Source organism: Panicum virgatum, chromosome 5N (assembly GCF_016808335.1).
Source record: "Panicum virgatum strain AP13 chromosome 5N, P.virgatum_v5, whole genome shotgun sequence".
NCBI classification, from domain to species: domain Eukaryota; kingdom Viridiplantae; phylum Streptophyta; class Magnoliopsida; order Poales; family Poaceae; genus Panicum; species Panicum virgatum.
Genome location: NC_053149.1, coordinates 44,262,891 through 44,282,770, shown reverse-complemented (window position 1 = coordinate 44,282,770; position 19,880 = coordinate 44,262,891). Strand labels below are relative to the sequence as shown.

General features: G+C 53.4%; 1 pseudogene; it reads left to right on the top strand.

Annotated features, from left to right (window-relative positions):
- The first annotated feature begins 2,391 nt into the window (after positions 1–2,391).
- On the top strand, positions 2,392–19,516 carry LOC120672558 (annotated as a pseudogene).
- Positions 19,517–19,880: the final 364 nt, after the last annotated feature.

Genomic DNA, 19,880 nt, shown 5'->3' with positions numbered 1-19,880 from the left:
AAGGAATAGATGCTCTGGTCCTTGCAAGGACCCTATGCCTTATCCATCCAGCACAAAGACTTATCCATCAGGGGTCGACGGTGAACTCACACCTCCGGCGATCCCCGGCCAGGAACTTGATGTGCAGCCTACGCACCACCTCTCCCTCTAACTCACCGACCCGCTAGCTTCGCAAATTGGCGCACGGACGCGACGAATTTCAGCCGGCGAGAGGTGGAAGATGAACAGTAGACACGGGAGGATTTCGCGCTCAAACGCTCGACGCCGAACGCCGTTTTCCAATTCCTCGCGGTAGCTTGATCACGGGGTTACAAGGAGGCTATATAGCCGGGCGGACGCGCCCCACGACCACGCGCTGCCCTATCTCGCCGCCACGACCTCCTCTGTTCCGCCGCGACGTGCTCCTACGCGCTCGACGTGCTCCGGAGATAACGCGGTCAATGCAGGCGCTTTAACGACCCCAACGGCCTCCCTTCTGCTCGCTCGGACGAGCTCGATCACCCCCGATCTTGACTCCACTCACGCCACGACGATCGCTGCACACGATCGCGTTCCGCTCGTCCCGGTGCGCACACACGGCCGGACCCGAGCTCACACCCGCGCGCACACACGCGCACACACGCACCCCCAGCCGCGAACACGATCGCGCTGGGTTTATTTCCAACAATCACCCCCTAAACCCAGCGCCACCGACGCCGGTCTTCACAGGAGAGCTGCTTCGGTCGACTCCTCGCCGACATCCGTCGTGGCCGCCATGACGACCTCCTTCTTCGGTTTGCGGCAGTCGTGCGCGAAGTGACCACGGACACCGCAGTTGAAGCATTTTCCAATGCCGGACCTCGCCTTGCGCCGCGCCCGCCATTCCTCCGTGAGCAGAAGCTGCCCGCTGTCGCCTTGGCTGCCAGACGCCACCTGTCCGCCTGCGAGCTGAGCGCGCCGCCGCGAACGCTCGTCGAACGCCTTCAGACGCCCAAGCGCCTCCTCGAACGGCATGGTGGCGACGTCACAAAACTGCTCGATGCCCGCCACCGCCGGGTACAACCGGTCAGGCACGGTGTCGAGTAGCTTCTTCACCATGGCGGCGTCGTCGAGCGTGGACCCGAGGCTAGCGAACCTCGCGGCCATGCCGCTGATCTTCCCAGCGTGCTCGTCCAGCGCGTCGCCGTCCGCCATGAGTAGCTGGTCGAATTCCCCCTTGAGCGTGGCGAGGCGCGCCGTCCGCACCCGGTTCGCGCCGATGAACCGAGTCTTCAACGCCTCCCACACCTCATGCGCAGTTGGCTTGCACGAAACCTGCATCAGAATGTCCTTCGGCATGGCTTGAAAAAGATGCGCGCGCGCCGTCTTGCCACGCGTCACCTCGGCGCCGCTCGACGAAGACACGACCTCCCAGAGGCCTTGCGCGTCGAGGATAGCCTCCACCTTGATCGCCCACGCCGTGTAATTGGTCTTGGTGAGCATCGGCCAATTCGGCGCTCCGCCGAACTCACGAACAATGCGCACAATCCCCCCCTTCCCGCTGCTCTCGGCGTCTTCACCGTCCTTGCCGCCGAACGGCTTCTTCGGAGAGCCTGGAGGTGTCTTCTCATCGCCGCTCGCCATGGTCGTCGCCGTCGCACTCCGTCGCGGGACCACGCGCTTCTTGTTCGCCGGCTGTCGAGGTGGGCTCACCGATCCGCTGTAGAACATGCACCAGCGCACCGCCCTAGCCTCGCCCTAGCCTAGCTCTGATGCCACTTGTTGGAGCACCCGATCGCCGCCGCGAACGGCGAACAGAGCTCCGCCGGGGCGGGGGGGGGGGGGTCGACGGTGAACTCACACCTCCGGCGATCCCCGGTCAGGAACTTGATGCGCAGCCTACGCACCACCTCTCCCTCTAACTCACCGACCCGCTAGCTTCGCAAATTGGCGCACGGACGCGACGAATTTCGGCCGGCGAGAGGTGGAAGATGAACAGTTGACACGGGAGGATTTCGCGCTCAAACGCCGTTTTCCAATTCCTCGCGGTAGCTTGATCACGGGGTTACAAGGAGGCTATATAGCCGGGCGGACGCGCCCCACGACCACGCGCTGCCCTATCTCGCCGCCACGACCTCCTCTGTTCCGCCGCGACGCGCTCCTACGCGCTCGATGTGCTCCGGAGATACCGCGGTCAATGCAGGCGCTCTAACGACCCCAACGGCCTCCCTTCTGCTCGCTCGGACGAGCTCGATCACCCCCGATCTTGACTCCACTCACGCCACGACGATCGCCGCACACGATCGCGTTCCGCTCGTCCCGGTGCGCACACACGGCCGGACCCGAGCTCACACCCGCGCGCACACGCGCACACACGCACCCCCCTAGCCGCGAACACGATCGCGCTGGGTTTATTTCCAACAGAAACTACTAGTGTCATTCCGATAGGCTGTCTGCGACTACGCTTGTTACACCCTGTGCTACCATTTGCGGTTAAAAGAATTTTGTTTAGCGTGAGTTTGGCCTGTGCTGATGTTATTCAAAAGGCAACTTTTTTTTCTGGGTAGCTGGGCCTCGCTTGCGAGTTGTGCCTCGTCCTCGCAGGTCCGGCCCGCATGTCGGCGTCTCGGGCCCTCGCTTGAGAAACCGCGGGCATCCGGGCCCGCGACCAACCCCTCGGCCCACCCGCACCAGGATGCCAAAACCGCGTGGGAAAACACCTCCGCGCCGGCGCGGCAAACCCAAAGAATTTTCTTCCCCAGCGCGCACCCTTCCAAAAAAACAAACAAACAAACAAATCCTCCACTTCTGAATTACTCCTTGCCTCATCCTCGCCGGGAAGGCATTCAAGTCTCCACCCCAGATCCTGCCCTCTCCTCACCCATCGCCGGCCTCTCACCTGTGCCCTCAAATTTGGAGCTTGGTGGCGGCGGCTGGCGCGGGCGCGCGCACCAGCTGTTCGACAGAACTTCCTCGCCGGCGGGCGGGCCGAAGGCAACATGTACGTGGTGAAGCGGGACGGGCGGCAGGAGGCGGTGCACTTCGACAAGATCACGGCGCGCCTCAAGAAGCTCAGCTACGGCCTCAGCCAGGAGCACTGCGACCCGGTGCTCGTCGCGCAGAAGGTCTGCGCGGGGGTCTAAAGGGCGTCACTGTGACGGAACCGCCAAATTAAAACTCCAAATTAAGCGTAATGGCCGTCATTTGAACACATCGGGCGCATTAGCTTAATGGTTTAATTTGGCGATCCTTTCTCATCCCACGGCCCGATCGAAACAACACCGGTAGTCCCACGCGACGGTGGGCGCAGATGGTACAAGCACGACAATATACTTGAAAATAGAACAACACGACATAAATAATACACAACTTCTTACAAAACTAGTTCAAATACAGTAGTTTTACAAAGTTTACATAAATAAAATAATTTTACAACTTTACACTAAGGAAGCCAGGTTCAAACGGAAAGTAACCTACAACTAATTTAGTGTTCAACCACTGCACTACCGGTCAGATCGGTTCGACCAACCGGTCAGACCGGTCTGCATGAATTCCCCACGTGAACTACCAGTCAGACCGGTCCTTTGACCGGTCAGACCGGTCTAAGCAAAACAGAGGGGTTGCACCCTCAGTCCTTAAGCGTGCAACCCGCCAATTCCCTAATCTAAGGGTCTCGCTCCACGACCTACCACCCCTCTGTATCCCGGCGGATGAATTGACACAACAGGGGCAGAAGTCGACGTCCTGGGGTCCTGAAATAATTTGGGTAGCAACAAACCCTGAGCAACTAATACTCAATAAGACTTACCCGACCAGTGTGTATAACTTAGCCCACTTACCTAGACATGCACGGCTTTTGGCTGGTGGTTATTTTGCAGAAAAGCGACTAAAGTAATTCCTTACTTTCATTATTTTAGCCCCAGATTCTATGTAAATTCTCTAATGTAATATTTGCATGAACCAACTATAACAAATATGGTGGTGCAATCAATAATAATTCAATGTTCAACATCATATATTTATAATTATCATTCTATCATAGACTACGATGTGACTCGGTGATCAAGGTGCTCATATCCGAGAGCGACTGACGGCGAATCGATCCGATTTAACCTTGCAAGGTGGACCTAACCAACATGGCACGTATTTGCCCCATCGGATTATATATGCCAACCATTCCCCTCCCCGCCTCGAACTACAGGAACCAGCCCAACGACATATGGTCAGCCGAGCTCAACGTGAGACCACCAAAAGTAAACAATGCATCCCCATTTCTCCGCGACTACTCGACTACCCCAGGAGTTGGGTGCGGGTTCCTGTACTTTCGAAGCAAGGCAGTACTCGACTTACCGGTTTCGACTACCTCCTACTCCCGGTATGCGGTTAGTACAATTCAAACATGATCAGCAGGGCTAACAACGGTACGGTCCTTAACCGACACAGACGGGACTAAGACACCCAGGAACCCTGTCCTGCTGCCATACCTATATATCATCCTCACTTCCCGTCTGGTCTCAAGCTTCCATTTATATCAAGTTCAACAACTCGGAACTGGATTATAAAATATTATATATCTCGCGAGTAACCGGAAATTACTCGACTTCTAATCATCCTATTTCTCGCGAGTGGCCCGAGATCACTCGTCTTTTACCGGGAACCATTAAGCATAGCACTTCTATCGTCCTATACATGCTAGTATAACTCAGGGAAACCTAGAGATCATACAACTAGAGTTCCAATCAACTCTTGAAACGTAATGCACAAGTAATAAATACATATATAGGTGTCATAATTTCAAATAATAGGATGTGCACCAGGGCTTGCCTTGAGTCTGCTGCTCGGCACTAGGGTCAGCTGGGCCTGGGGCCGCCTCCTCACGAACCTCCTGCTGCGGGGCTTGCCACTGCGACTCCTGTGGCTCCGCAACCACCTCGTATACCACCTCCTCCGCGGCGGCTGCTACACGTGTGCATATGCATATGACATGAGAATGCATGTATGATTTATAAAAATTACAAATAACCTATATCCGAATTAATTTCTAACTAATTGCACCAACAACCACCTATTTAACCCTCTCAGCCACTGCCCTACCGGTCAGACCGGTACCCCATACCGGTCAGACCGGTCCCATTTAACTTAACCACGACACCAGTCAGACCGGTCCCTCCGACCGGTCACACCGGTCGGACCCAGACCAAAAGCTGGAATCCTTGGCGCGGCGAAAATCGCCCACCAATTCCAAAACCCATCTAGGCTCTAATTCTGGGATGCAAATGGATGTGTTTGACCAAAGGGAATCGCTTGTAACCACCTGGAAAAGGAGATCGAGTCAACCATAGCTTGGTTACCTTAAATGGGCTTCTCCCCCACGAAGAACTAGAGATTCCACGTCACCCCGGGGAGGAGCACATGGAGAGAATGATCCTTGACCCCGATTTGAAGCTCCCCCAAGCCTTGAAATGGATTTAGGTGAGAGATTAGGGAGTGAGGGTTTGGAGAGGAGGGAGCTCGGGAGAGGGAGGGAGCTGGCGTGGTGAGGAGTGAACTGATGAGGGAGAGAGAGAGTGATCTAAATGATGTGGGGCCCAAAAACGGTTGAAACCCAGTTCAACCGGTCAGACCGGTTGTCTCGACCGGTCAGACCGGTCCGGCTGAGCTAAGACCCAAACTTTGGTTTTGTGAAGTTTTGCTGTATGGTTTTGTAGCTAATGACTGTGCTTAGCCTTAATTACCAATGATTAACACCTGAGGTGTTACAGTCACCACCAGCCAGCTCGACGAGCTCGCCGCCGAGACCGCGGCGGCCATGACCGCGTCCCACCCCGACTACGCCTCGGTGAGGAAACCGCCGCCGAATCCTCGTCCTGGTTTCAGTTCTCTGCCTTCGCTGTCCCTAACGCGGGGCTGATTGCCCCCCCTTTCTCTGCCGTGGTTCGTGAAGCTGGCAGCGAGGATTGCTGTGTCGAACCTGCACAAGAACACTAAGAAGTCCTTCTTGGAGACGTAAGTGACAACTGATTTTGGCCTTAATTTCATCCATTAACAGTGATAGGAGTGAGGTTAGATTCGTGGATTGGGTTGTTAATTCAATTGTCACTGTCGTGGATGCAGGATTAAGGACATGTACATGCACTTCCACGAGAGATCTGGACTGATGGCCCCTCTGGTCGCTGAAGATGTTTATGAAATCATCATGAAGGTGCAATTCTGATTGGTGCTGACACATTTCTGACAGAGCAACTGTGTAGATACTGTTGGTCTATTTCTGGCAGTTAAATGTACTGTTCCATTGATTTTTTATAAGTTTGATTTATCGGATACAGTACAGGAAGCCATTGTGCTATGCACTTGCCTTGATGTAAAGTCCCCCCTCATGTGGCTCCAAACGCTGTTATATTTCAGAACGCTGCTTGTTTGGACAGCGAGATAATTTATGATAGGGACTTCGACTATGACTACTTTGGCTTCAAGACTCTGGAGAGATCTTACCTCTTGAAGCTTGGTGGGAAGGTTGTTGAAAGGCCACAGACTTACCAATGCCATCAAGACATTGCTAATGAGGGTTTCAGTGGGGATACACAAGGAAGACATTGAGTCTGCCATCAAGACTTACCATCTCATGTCTCAGCGCTGGTTTACACTTTACACATGCTTCGCCAACACTTTTCAATGCCGGCACACCGAAGCCCCAAGTACTTTCCCTGTTTCCTGCCAGATGATTGAATGTGGGTTGTGAGATTGCTTATTTGCTGTTGTGTTCTCTTCTCTATGATGCAGTTAAGCAGCTGTTTCCTCATCTGCATGAAAGATGACAGCATTGAGGAAATCTATGATACCCTGAAGGAATGTGCTGTGATAAGTAAATCAGCTGGAGGGATTGGTGTCTCAATTCACAATATTCGTGCTACTGGGAGTTACATTCGAGGAACAAATGGAACATCCAATGGAATTATTCCTATGTTCAGTGTCTTCAATGATACTGCTCGTTATGTTGATCAAGGTGGTGGCAAAAGAAAGGGTATGTTCTGTCATTATATTCAGTTCTAATCCCATTGTCTTCAGAAATTCTTATGAGCTTCTAAACTTAGGTGCATTTGCTGTGTACTTGGAGCCTTGGCACCCTGACATTTTTGAGTTCCTTGATCCGAGAAAGAATCATGGAAAGGTACAATCTCTACTGTTAGGGTGTATTACTTTTGCATATGAAAACAGTAACCATCAGTCTTCTGCAGTAACTGCAGCACTGAGTTGACTTTATATATGCTTGCTGCTATATTGATTTGTTCACATAAAATGGGTTCTTTTCCTTTGCTTGGAGCCCTTAAAGATGGTTGTTCAAATATTACTTTTTGGTTTAAGCTAGATTCTTGTAGATATAGCACACTAGTCTATTTTGGTATGATATAGATCCCCAATATTTTAGTTTCGTACTTTCGCAACAATGGTCAATGAATATGTGCACATGTTGTTTGTTTTTTTCCTGGTTATTGAAGCCTCTAGCATTCTTTAACCCATTCCTTCTAAATTCTGAATGGACCTGCAAAGTTCTAAGACTTGCTATTCTGAATGATAATTTAACAGGAGGAACATCGTGCAAGGGATCTTTTCTATGCTTTATGGGTTCCTGATCTATTCATGCAAAGAGTCCAGAATAACGGAGAATGGTCACTGTTTTGCCCTAATGAAGCTCCAGGATTGGCGGATTGCTGGGGCGATGAGTTTGAGAATTTGTACAAGAAATATGAGAGAGAAGTAAGCTGAAAATTGTATTTATATTCTTTGTATTTTAATATAGTGAAATGGGAACGTGCTTTAGTAACCTTGATTTCTGGTTTCAGGGCAAGTTTAAGAAAGTTGTTCCAGCACAGACCCTCTGGTTTGAAATTTTGAAGGCACGGATAGAAACTGGTACACCATATATGCTTTACAAGGTACATTCGGCACCACCAATGCAAATAGATGTACTGGCTTCTGAACTTGTGATTCTTTTTGGCAAATTTTTCCAAGTTTAATTGTTGGGCAACAATGATTCTCTGTAATGATTCTTAACTGTCTGCAGGATACGTGCAATAGGAAGAGTAACCAGCAGAATCTCGGCACAATAAAATCGTCAAATTTGTGCACTGAGATAATTGAGTTCACAAGCCCTACTGAAACTGCTGTCTGCAACCTAGCATCTATTGCTTTGCCACGCTTTGTGAGGGAAAAGGTATTTCTTCTCAGTGCTTCAGCTGTTCAATCATGAAGGTTGCATTCGAATGTGCTGTATGATAAACTTCTTTCATAGGGTGTTCTTTAGAGTCCCATCCATCTAAGCTTGTGGGCAACAGTGATTCAAAAAATAGATATTTTGACTTTGAGAAGCTAGCTGAGGTTTGTTCGAATCCTATTTGTCTTGGATCCTTGATTCTTTCCTATGTTAATGAATGTTCTGATACTTTGTTGATTTTGCCAGGTTACCTCAACCGTCACTTACAATCTCAACAAAATTATTGATATTAATTATTATCCTGTTGAGACTGCAAAGACATCAAATATGTGTCACAGGCCAATTGGCATAGGGGTTCAAGGCTTGGCAGATACATTCATATTACTTGGCATGCCATTCGATTCATCTGAGGTACTTTTTCCCCTGCTCTGCATTTGCAATTTATTGCCTTCTGTACATAGCTGGTATGTGACAAGTAATGTCTTTCAGGCTCAGCAGCTGAATAAGGATATTTTCGAAACAATTTACTATCATTCTCTGAAAGCTTCTGCTGAACTTGCCGCTAAAGAAGGTCCTTATGAAACATATGAAGGCAGCCCTGTCAGCAAGGTTTTGTTTTTCAAAATTTCTCTCTTTTAATTATTGATGCTATATGTGTTGGAGTATATTGAGCCCATGTGTATAGAGGCCCACCTAGAGGCCCATGTATAGGTTCTATATATACCCACCCATCTAAGGTTGGAGGAATATAGCAATTATTCCCGTCATTATGGTATCATTAGCCTAGGGTTAGGGTTCCTCTCCTTCCTCTCTCCCTCCCACCCTCCCAGCCTGCAGCACCCGCCGCCGCCGGCCCCCTCCCTTCCCCTCTCCTCCTTCCCTCCCCTCCCTCCCTCCTCCTCTGCTCCGGGCGTGGGGAGTGCTGCGCCGGGCGCGCTGGGCGCCGCCGCCGCCGCCGCCTGGCCCCTCCCCTCCTCTGCTGCGTTGCGCGCCCTGGGAGGCCCGCGGCTGCCCTACGCCGCGGTCGCGATGGCCGCAGCCGCCGGCGCAGGCCCTCCCGGCGCGGGCGGCCCGCCTCCTCCCGGCCTAGATCCCGCCCTGCAGACCCCTGCCGCCGCCGCCGCCACTGCGGGCGCAGGGGGCGCGGGGGGAGCCGCGGACGCCGCCGCCGCTGCCCAGCGCGCCCCTGCTGCCGCCGCCACTGGGGGCGCGGGGGGTGCTACCGGCCCCCTGCAGCCCCTGCTGCAGCCGCTGGCCGGTGATGCGGCCGCTGCGGCCCACCGCGTCGCGATCGCTGCGGGCAAGCAGGCCGCCACCGCCGACGCCGCCGCGCTCGATCCCGCGTGGTTGGGCCTCGGGATGGCCCCCGCGGATCCGCCGCTCTCCGCCGCCGCCTTCCGTGGGCAGCAGGCCGACGCCGCCCTTGCCGCGGCCCTCCTCGCCGCCAAGTCGGAGGCTTCGGCGGCCCATGAGCGGGTCCGTGTGGCAGCTCTCACCTGGGAGCGCGAGCGCGCCACGGCCGACGCCCCCGCTCTCCGGGTCGCCGAGGCGGAGCGCTACCTCCGCATCTCCTCCGGCCAGCCAGTCGACTCCGAGCATGGCGCCTCCTCCTCCCACCAGGCCCCGCCAGCTGGATCTGGAGCCCGGTACGACCCGACCTACCCCATGGTCGCCCAGCTCCACCTCTAGGCAGCCGGCGTCCAGAACATCAGGGCCCTGGTCTCCGTCCTCCTCGACCCCGCGTCCTCCTCCTACGGCTGCTGGCGGGACCAGGTCCTCACCCTCTGCCGCTACGCCCTCGACGACCACGTCCTCGCCGACTCGCCGATCGAGGCGCGGGACGTGGCGTGGCTGCGCCTCGACAGCGTCGCCATGTCCTGGATCTTCGGGACCATCTCCCTAGATCTGCAGGACCTCGTCAGGAACCACGGCGGCACCGCGCGGCAGGCTTGGGTGGCGCTCGAGGGGCAGTTCCTCGGCAACGCCGAGTACTGCGCCCTCCCGCTCGACGCCACCTTCCGCACCTTCGTGCAGGGGGACCTCTCCGTCGGTGAGTACTGCCGGCGGATGAAGAGCATGGCTGATGCTCTTCACGACCTCGGGGATCCGGTGTCCGATCGGGTCTTGGTGCTCAATGTCCTACGGGGACTGAGCAGCACCTACGACCACCTGAAGGGCTGGATCGCCCGCCAGAGGCCCTTCCCCACCTTCCTGCAGGTCCGGGACGACCTCGCCCGCGAGGAGATCACCAGGGGTCTCGCGCCCGGATCGTCCTCGCCCACCCCTACTGCGCTCGTTGCTACTCCACCGGCCTCCTCCGCTGCTCCTGCCACCTTCCTCCTTGGTGCTGCTCCCGCCGGGCAGACCGGAGGAGGGGGGGCCGTGGACGTCGCCGGCGACGGGGTGGTGGTGGTGGCACTGGTGGCCCTGCTTTTGGGAGCACCGGTACCGGTGGGGGCCGTCGGGGCGCGCCGACACTGGCTCCGGCTCCCGCTCCTGCCCCTGCCGCTGGAGGTACGCCCTGTCCATCCTTCAGCAACCCATGGTCAGGGCGCATCTCGATGTGGCCGTTCCAGGGTCCGGGAGGGGGGCCTCGTCCTCGGCTCCAGCCGGCGGCCATGTTCACTGGCGCTGCTCCACTCTTCGCGCCGTCCTGGACCCCGCCCGCTCAGCCCAACCAGCAGCTGACCTGGCCTGGGAGGTGGGACCAGGCCGCTCTGGCGCAGTCCTTCAGCACCATGGGACTGACGCCGCCGACCAGCACCGAGTGGATCGCCGACTCGGGTGCCTCGTTCCACACCACTCCCGATGCTGGTATCCTCTCTTCTGTCCAACCCCCACACCCCTCTTGTACTTCTTCTATCATGGTTGGTGATGGGTCTTGCCTTCCTGTCACCGCCGTGGGTTCTGCTCCTCGTCTTCCTAATGTTCTTGTTGCTCCTCAAATGGTTCACAACCTTCTTTCTATTCGCCAGTTTACTGCTGACAACTCCTGTTCTATTGAATTTGACTCCTCTGGTCTTACTGTGAAGGATTCGGCTTCTCGGCGTCCGCACCTCCGATGTGACAGCCTGGGGCCCTTTACACTCTTCGGCTTCTTGCTTCCGCTGCCTCGCCTTCGGCTTCTTCGTCTTCTGCTTTTGTCGTGACGCCTTCTTCGTCTTCTGCTTTTGTCGTGACGCCTTCTTCCACCACCTGGCACCGCCGGCTTGGTCACCCCGGCCGCGATGTTTTGGCTCAGCTCCGCCGTAGTACCGATGTTCCATGTACTAGGGCTCCTGCTGAGCACTTCTGTCATGCGTGCCGGTTAGGTCGTCATGTTAGACTTCTGTTTTCTTTTTCTTCTTCGCATGCTGCGCATGCTTTTGATCTCATTCACTGTGACCTGTGGACATCTCCTGTACTCCGCATGTCTGGCTATAGATATTATCTGGTCATTGTTGATGATTTTTCTCATTACTCTTGGACTTTCCCTTTGCGCGCCAAGTCTGAGACCTTCCCCACCCTCCACCACTTCTTTGCCTGGGTGTCCACTCAGTTCGGCCTCACCGTTAAGGCCGTCTAGTGTGACAACGGGCGGGAGTTCGATAACTCCACCTCCCGGTCTTTCTTCCTGTCTCGGGGTGTTCAGCTGCGTATGTCTTGTCCGTATACCTCTCCTCAGAACGGCAAGGCTGAGCGGATGATTCACACGACGAACGACGTCGTGCGCACCCTTCTGATCCAGGCTTCTCTCCCCCCCCCCCCCCGCGCTTCTGGGCTGAGAGCCTCCACACCGCCACCTATCTGCTCAACCGCCTTCTGTCCACTGCTTCTCCTGCTCCCACTCCACACCACGCTCTTTTCGGTACTCCTCGCTACGACCACCTTCGGGTCTTCGGGTGTGCGTGTTACTCTAACACCTCCGCCATCGCTTCTCACAAGCTGGCGCCCCGCTCGACTCGTTGTGTGTTCCTCGGGTACTCCGCTGACCACAAGGGGTACCGATGCTTTGACCTCACCTCTAGCCGCGTTCTGATCTCCCGACACGTCGTCTTCGACGAGTCAGATTTCCCCTACTCCACCTCCTCCACACCTTCTTCTGATCCCGAGCTGGCGTCTCTGTTTCCGACTGACCCGGTGGTTCAGCCACCATTACCTGTCTGTCCTTTTCCTGCAGGTTTTCCCGGCGCACCGGCATCGCTTCCGGTGATCCCTACTGCGCCGAGCGCGGCCCTGGTGCCCGCGGTCGCACCACGCGCGGCCCCCGGACCTCCGGTCGTGCCGTGCACGGACCCGATGTCTCCCACTGCGCCACGCGCGGCCCCGGTGCCTTACCCTGCACCTGAGCGGTACGCTCAGCCGGTGCAGGTGTACCGGCGTCGCTCGGCGCCGAACCCGACGCCGCTGCGGTGCGCTAAGCCGGTGCAGGTGTACCGGCGTCGTTCGGCGTCGACACCAGCGCCGCCTCCTGCTCCGGAGGCTCCTGCGACGCCGACACCGGAGCCGCCGCCGCCTCCTCCGGCTCCCTCTCGAGCCGAGCCGGAGGTGTACCACCCGCTGGTCATCCATCGGGATTCTCGGCATATCCATCCCATGGTGACTCGGCGGATGGCGTCCCAGGCCGCGACTCTCCGCCACCTTGGGAGAGCCGCGGGTCTCTCCGGTACCCTCCTCTGTCCGCGACGCCTTGGCGGATCCTCACTGGCGTTGCGCGATGGAAGAGGAGTACACGGTTCTTTTTGCCAACCAAACGTGGGATCTCGTGCCGCGTCCGTCTGGTTGCAATGTGGTGACTGGCAAGTGGATCTGGACGCATAAGCGTCGGGCTGACGGCACACTGGAGCGCTACAAGGCTCACTGGGTTCTTCGGGGGTTCACTCAGCGGTCTGGTGTGGACTATGATGAGACCTTCAGCCCGGTTGTGAAGCCCGCTACGGTGCGCACGGTCCTCTCGCTTGCGCTCTCACGCACTTGGCCTGTGCACCAGCTGAACGTGAAGAATGCGTTTTTCACGGCACCTTGTTCGAGACTGTTTACTGCACGGGCTTGAAGCAAGCTCCATGGGCTTGGTACTCTCGGTTCGCCACGTTCTTGCTGACACTGGGGTTCACCGAGGCCAAGTCTGACACGTCTCTCTTCATCTACCGCCGTGGGGATAAGACTGCATATCTGCTGCTATATGTCGATGAAATTGTGCTCACAGCTTCCAGTCAGCACTTGCTTCAGAGTGTCATCTCCTCTCTGCAACAGGAGTTCGCTATGAAGAATCTCGGTCAGCTCCACCACTTCTTGGGCGTCACTGTTGAGCCTCGCCCGTCTGGTCTTCTCCTTCACCAGCGGCAGTACGCCCTCGATATTCTGGAGCGGGCTGGGATGACTGATTGCAAGCCCTACTCCACTCCAGTCGACACTCAGGCGAAGCTGTCTGCTGATCTGGGTGATCCGGTGGCTGATCCTACTGCCGACCAGAGTCTGGCCGGTGCTTTGCAGTACCTCACCTTCACCAGGCCGGACCTCACCTACGCTGTTCAGCAGGTCTGTCTCCATATGCATGATCCCCGTTACACCTTGCTGCGCTGAAGCGTCTCCTCCGGTACGTCCGTGGCACTGTGGACCTCGGTCTGGTACTTCACCGCTCGTCCTCTGCTGAGCTAGTGGTCTACACCGACGCTGACTGGGCTGGCTGCCCGGACACTCGTCGCTCCACCTCCGGCTACGCCGTCTTCCTGGGCGGCAACTTGGTCTCCTGGTCGTCCAAGCGGCAGCTGGTTGTCTCCCGCTCCAGTGCCGAGACGGAGTACCGCGCTGTCGCTAACGGCGTGGCGGAGGCGTCCTGGCTACGACAGCTCTTGGCGGAGCTCCACAGCCCGCTCGCCAAGAGTACGCTCGTCTACTGCGACAACGTCAGCGCCGTGTATCTCTCCACCAACCCCGTCCAGCATCAGCGGACGAAGCACGTGGAGATCGACCTACACTTCGTGCGCGACAGAGTCGCCATCGGCGATGTTCGAGTACTCCATGTCCCGTCTACCTCCCAGTTTGCTGACATCTTCACCAAAGGGCTGCCCTCCTCGACTTTCTTGGAGTTTCGATCCAGCCTCAACGTAGCCGGTGGCTAGTTGTGGCTAGGGGGGTATTTGCCCTTTGTACTATATTTGTACTCTCATCTTGTCCAGTCTTGAACACCGCTGCGTCGGTTGTTCAGACTGCGGGGGGTGTTAGCTTTCTGTTGTCTAGTCTTGAACACCGCTGCGCTGGTAGTTCAGACTGCGGGGGGGTGTTGGAGTATATTGAGTCTATGTGTATAGAGGCCTACATAGAGGCCCATGTATATGTTCTATATATACCCACTCATCTAGGGTTGGAGGAATATAGCAATTATTCCCGTCATTAATATGTTTAGTTTTGTCCTCAAATTTCTATGTGTTGACCATAAATTGATCAAATGTTGTCTATCCAACTCCCTTTGTAGGGTATTCTCCAACCTGATATGTGGAATGTAGTCCCATCTAACAGATGGAACTGGCCATCTCTAAGGGAGACTATTTCTAAAGTTGGAGTCAGAAACTCTCTTCTTATTGCTCCAATGCCCACTGCTTCCACTAGTCAGATCCTTGGCAACAACGAGTGATTCGAACCCTACACATCCAACATATACAGTCGACGGGTTCTAAGGTCTGGAAATATGCTCCTTGGGGTTGTTACATTCTGATCTACATGTCCATGTATTGATATTTCTGTTTTCCTTCTAGTGGGGAGTTTGTTGTGGTTAACAAGCATCTTCTGCATGATCTGACTGAAATGGGAATTTGGACTCCTCTGAAAAATCAGATAATATATGAAGATGGTTCTGTCCAGAAGATGGCAGCAATCCCAGATGATCTTAAAGCAATCTACAAGTTTGTAGTTCAACCTTGTATGCTTATTGTTTACCAGATGCAATTACTGTTCAAGCATCTAAATATTTCTATGCAATTATTGCACCAGAACTGTTTGGGAGATCAAGCAGAAAACTTTGGTTGATATGGCAGTTGACCGTGGATGCTACATTGATCAGAGCCAGAGCCTCAATGTGCATATGGAGCAACCCAACTTTGGGAAGCTAACATCACTGCACTTCCATGCTTGGTCCAAGGTATTTTTCCCTGAATCATCAAAGCGAGTATTTATCTTGAAGCATTTCGTACTTAGACCAGAATGATGGTTTCTTTAACCTTGTTTGATGTCAGGGCCTGAAAACTGGGATGTACTATCTACGCACACGAGCAGCTGCTGACGCCATCAAATTTACAGTAGATACCACACTTCTGAAGGAGAACAGGGTACATGTCTGCCCCTTACATTCGTTCACAATCTTCTCCCATGAACTTACCGAATCACGACTGTAACATCCCTAAACTAATTTGAGTATAAATCATGTCATCATGTGCATCATCAAATAACTTCCGCATGGGTTTGGTTTGATTTCCGGAATGTCTGGATTTCAATCCGGAACCTCCGGGTTGGGCTGACCCGGAGCTGAAATCCGGAGTATCCGGGATTACTGTAGCAGGCGCGTGTCAAACACCCAACACTTGCATGCCACACACCCCTTCTGGGCCCCACACGTCAGCCCCGGACTCACCTGGGAACCTCCTCCCCCTGCTCACTCTCTCACTCCCTCACTCTCTCCAACCCTCTCTCTCTACTGTTGGCCATGGAGGAGCTCTCCCTTCTCCCCCACCATTGAGCCCCTCCACCTCGCCGGAGGATCGCCGGAGCACGACGTCGACGAGCTGCACCATCCCCACCTCACCTCCTTGGAGCTTGAAGCTTCCCCCAAGCTCTTCCTCTTCATCTTTCTCAAGCCTCAAGCAAGAGGGACGAGCTCGAGCTTCACCAAGCCCTCACCACCATCTTCAAGACCTTGCCGGTGTTGCGCTTGTCGCCGATAAGCTCCTCCCCCTCCCCGATCTATCCCCATTGCCCTAGGTTGGAGCCATTAGAGCCCCTTTCACCATTGATGCCCTAGAGCTCTCAAACCCCAATGCATGTTGGATTTAGCTATCAAAATAGACTCCTCACATTCCTACGAACCTTTAGAAACAAACCTCACTCTAAACCGAGGTTGGAATCGCTGGCAACGGATTTTCCAATGTTCACATGTCGAGCTGCCGGAGTCTCCGGGGTTACTGTAGCAAACCCAGAGTATCTGGGGTTACTGTAGAAACGCCTGGAGTATCCGGGCCGAAACCCAGAGTATCCGGGTTTTGCCTGTCCGGAGTGTCCGGGAACCCCTAAACTAAGGCCCCTTGATAGTTATTTAATTCTCGTGCTTTTACTTATAATTGAACCCAATATGTATTATATATCTAGCCTCTTTTATCATGGTTTTGCACTAATAAATCGTGCTTTCTCATATCATAAGCATCGCATTGCAATCATTCATGGCATATTTACTTATCAAGCATCATTGCACTCGTGTAGAGACTGTGACGCCGGATCAAGAGTCGGGTGAGCACGAGTCGGAGACCGTGGGAGATGACGCTTCCTTTGAAACTCAAGGCAGGCACCTAAGCATCTTTTATCCCATATTTTGGATCAATGAAGTTTATATAAATGTCTTGATTGTGCATGAGTTACTATTATATCAATGTTTGTTTAGAATCTATTTGATGCATTACCAACCTTGTTTAGAACACTACCCTCAAGGTGAGTTTGCTTGTTTAGGTGTCACGAATTATATGCTTAGCCATGCTTAGCTTCGGTAGAAGACGAGAGGTGGCAAGGGCACCACCGCTCGCAAGTTATAGGATGTTTGATTAATTCTATATTTTTAGTTATTGAGGAATAAAATGTGAGCAACTATGAATTATGATTCGGACTGGAGCAAAAATGATAGAGCCATGTTGGGAGAGGAGTCCAAATGGTTAGTCTTGCCTGAGTTGGTTAAGGACCGTCTCTTTGGTCGCCGGTCTCTTGAGTACATTTCCGTACAAACCACATGCTTAATAATGGGACGGTAAGCCGATTAGCATGAGTCACACCTTGCCTTGATCGGATTCGGTGCGAGTCGTGATGGAGTGTGATCGGCGGTTCTGGTGCACTTGTCCTTCCTGACCGTTCGCTCATAGCCGGTTGTGTTTGTGTGAAAGGTTGGGGGCATGAATTAACACTTATCTTTGGCCGCGGGTATGGTCGTTGGTCTTGACCTCGTGTGGGAAAAGTTGTACACCCCTGCAGGGTCTTTAATATATTGCAATAGCCGCGCTCTCGGACAGTGAGCACGCTCTTTGAGGTTCGCTCCAATGTAGAGTTTCGTGATGGAGTTCATGGAAGATTAATCTCGAATTATAGGGTAATTTTGCTCACGGACATTGCATAAAGGTCAAATACGCTGCTGGGCACCGCTAACGTCGAAATTTGCTGGTGGACATTACAAATTTTTGGTTCTTTGCTCAATGACACCGGACTGATTATTTTATTCAGTTTTAAAGAGAGAAGGTGGGAGAAATGTCTAAGCTGCCCTCGTCTTCAAGCTCTGGTTGTTCACCAGTTATTTGCAGTGACAGACCGTCGGCGCACCATGGCTACCGATTTGGGGGGGGGGGGGTTCCTTCGGTCCGCGCTACGGCAGACGGCGGCCATGACCTGGGCCGGGCGCGGCCTTCGCCGGGGACGGGAGGTGGTCAGGATGGGGAATCATGAGCTCGGTGAAGCTCCATTAATGGCGGCGGCGGTGACGATTGAGGGCTCTGCGGCGAGGGAGAGGACTGAGGGAGGGGATAGGTGGATGCAGCGTGCTCCTGAGGAGTCAAGGCCTTGCTTTTTTAGTAGGAGATGGGGAGGAGGGCTGGGCCGCGGAGCTCGCTTCCATGCCGGCTATGGCGGCTGGGATGCGCACGCACAGGATGGAGTGGGGGGGAGGCTGGGTCCTTGTAGTGGCGCGGGGAGAAGGCATGGTCCGTATCGGGCGGCGACGTCATGGGGCGCGCAGCCTCGTAGTCACAGGCAACCATGACCTGGGGCGGGTGCGGCGAGGCCGGGGGCTCGCGACCTCGCCAGGGGCGGCGCGGTCTTGTCATGTGCGCGGCCACGGCCTGGGGCGGGCGCTGTTGTGCTGCCGGCTCCCACACCCACGCGCACAGCTCTCAGCCATGGATAGAGGGCACGGCTCTCAGCCGTGGACAGAGATGGAAGATGACTCCGAGGGGCAATTTGGTCTATTCACCATCCATTCTCTTTCCTGAACCATGAAATTGAATATTTTAATGGCTACGGTGTCCATCGGCAAAGAATCAAGATTTCATAATGGTACTGGGCATATTTTGGAGTTGGCGGTGTCCAACAGCATATTAGAAGTTTTTACAATGTCCCTGGGCAATATTACCCCAAATTATACATGATCACTTTACTTATACAATTGTATTGATGAATGACATAGAGATCATAGATGCTTTAACTTTTTCTTATTATAACTTAATCAAAGTTCAATGCTTTTATGCAAAATTTACAAACATTGACCTATTCTTGCTACTAACCAAATGCATTCTCCTTGAAGTCGGGCAAGTATATACCGATATCGGATAAGTCCTGCGAGTACCCTTTGTACTCATGGTGTTAACGTTGAAGTTGTTGCAGGTGATATATAGTCAGAGGCTTTCTTTGGGTACTTCTACTCTGCGGACGGAGGTGCGGGTGAGGAGTAGTTGACCGGTGGCTACGAGAAGCGCACTATCGGCATATAGTGTTTACCTTCTTATTTTGTGTTATGTATGGAGTGCTCGTGCCGTAGACTTTCCGCTGCAAACTCTGAAAAACATGATGTCATATGTTGAACCTCTTTGTACTGTAACTTTGTGTCTAGATGTATTTGTGTAATGGTATTACTGTTGTGCTAGTGGAGTGTGTTTAAATCCTGAGCGGTGCTCATGACACATTCCAAGGACTACCGGAATTGATCTTTTTTAATCGAGTTGATCAATGGATGATGACTTGATTAAACAGGATCAATTTGGGCTGGTTCCTCACAACGACTCACCACAAAAACCACATACGTGCGCAGGTGGCTAATGGCAAGCCTGCAGAGGATGATGTGGAAGCCAAGATGGCACAAATGGTATGTTCTCTGAACAACCGTGAAGAGTGCCTGGCGTGTGGAAGCTATACGCATCGCACCGCACTTTCTTATGACCACAACATTGTACAACCGGCTGATGATTGGGGTTCAGTAACCAGAATGAAAAAAATCCCACACCGGGAATGCCTTGGCCCCTGATGAATACTGCCACCTCTGACTCGTGTTGCACTACGGCTGATACGCATGTATATATATCTACTACTACTGTCGATGTGATGTATGCTATTGTGTTTTCTTGTGAACCATTTGCAGTCCTCTCTTTGCGTCACATACAGCGACCGAATAATTAGGCTAGACTGGAAAATATCTAAGATTAGCAAGAGTTGTTGCTCTTGGTAACTGATTAAGGGATGGTTACTTGCAATTACACATTGATAAGATTAGCTCGTTGCATTGTCTACTAAGCACGAATTAGTAACCGGCAAAAACTCCTGAACTGGGTTACATCGATGTGGATGCGCTGCAGGCATGGAACGGGAGTTTTGTTTGCATGGTCAATATAATTAAAACCAAACTCGTATGGCTATTATATTTTATTGGGAGATTATACAAGAAGATTCTTATTAACAACAATATTTATTTCTTTCGATAGAAATTTTACATCAAGAT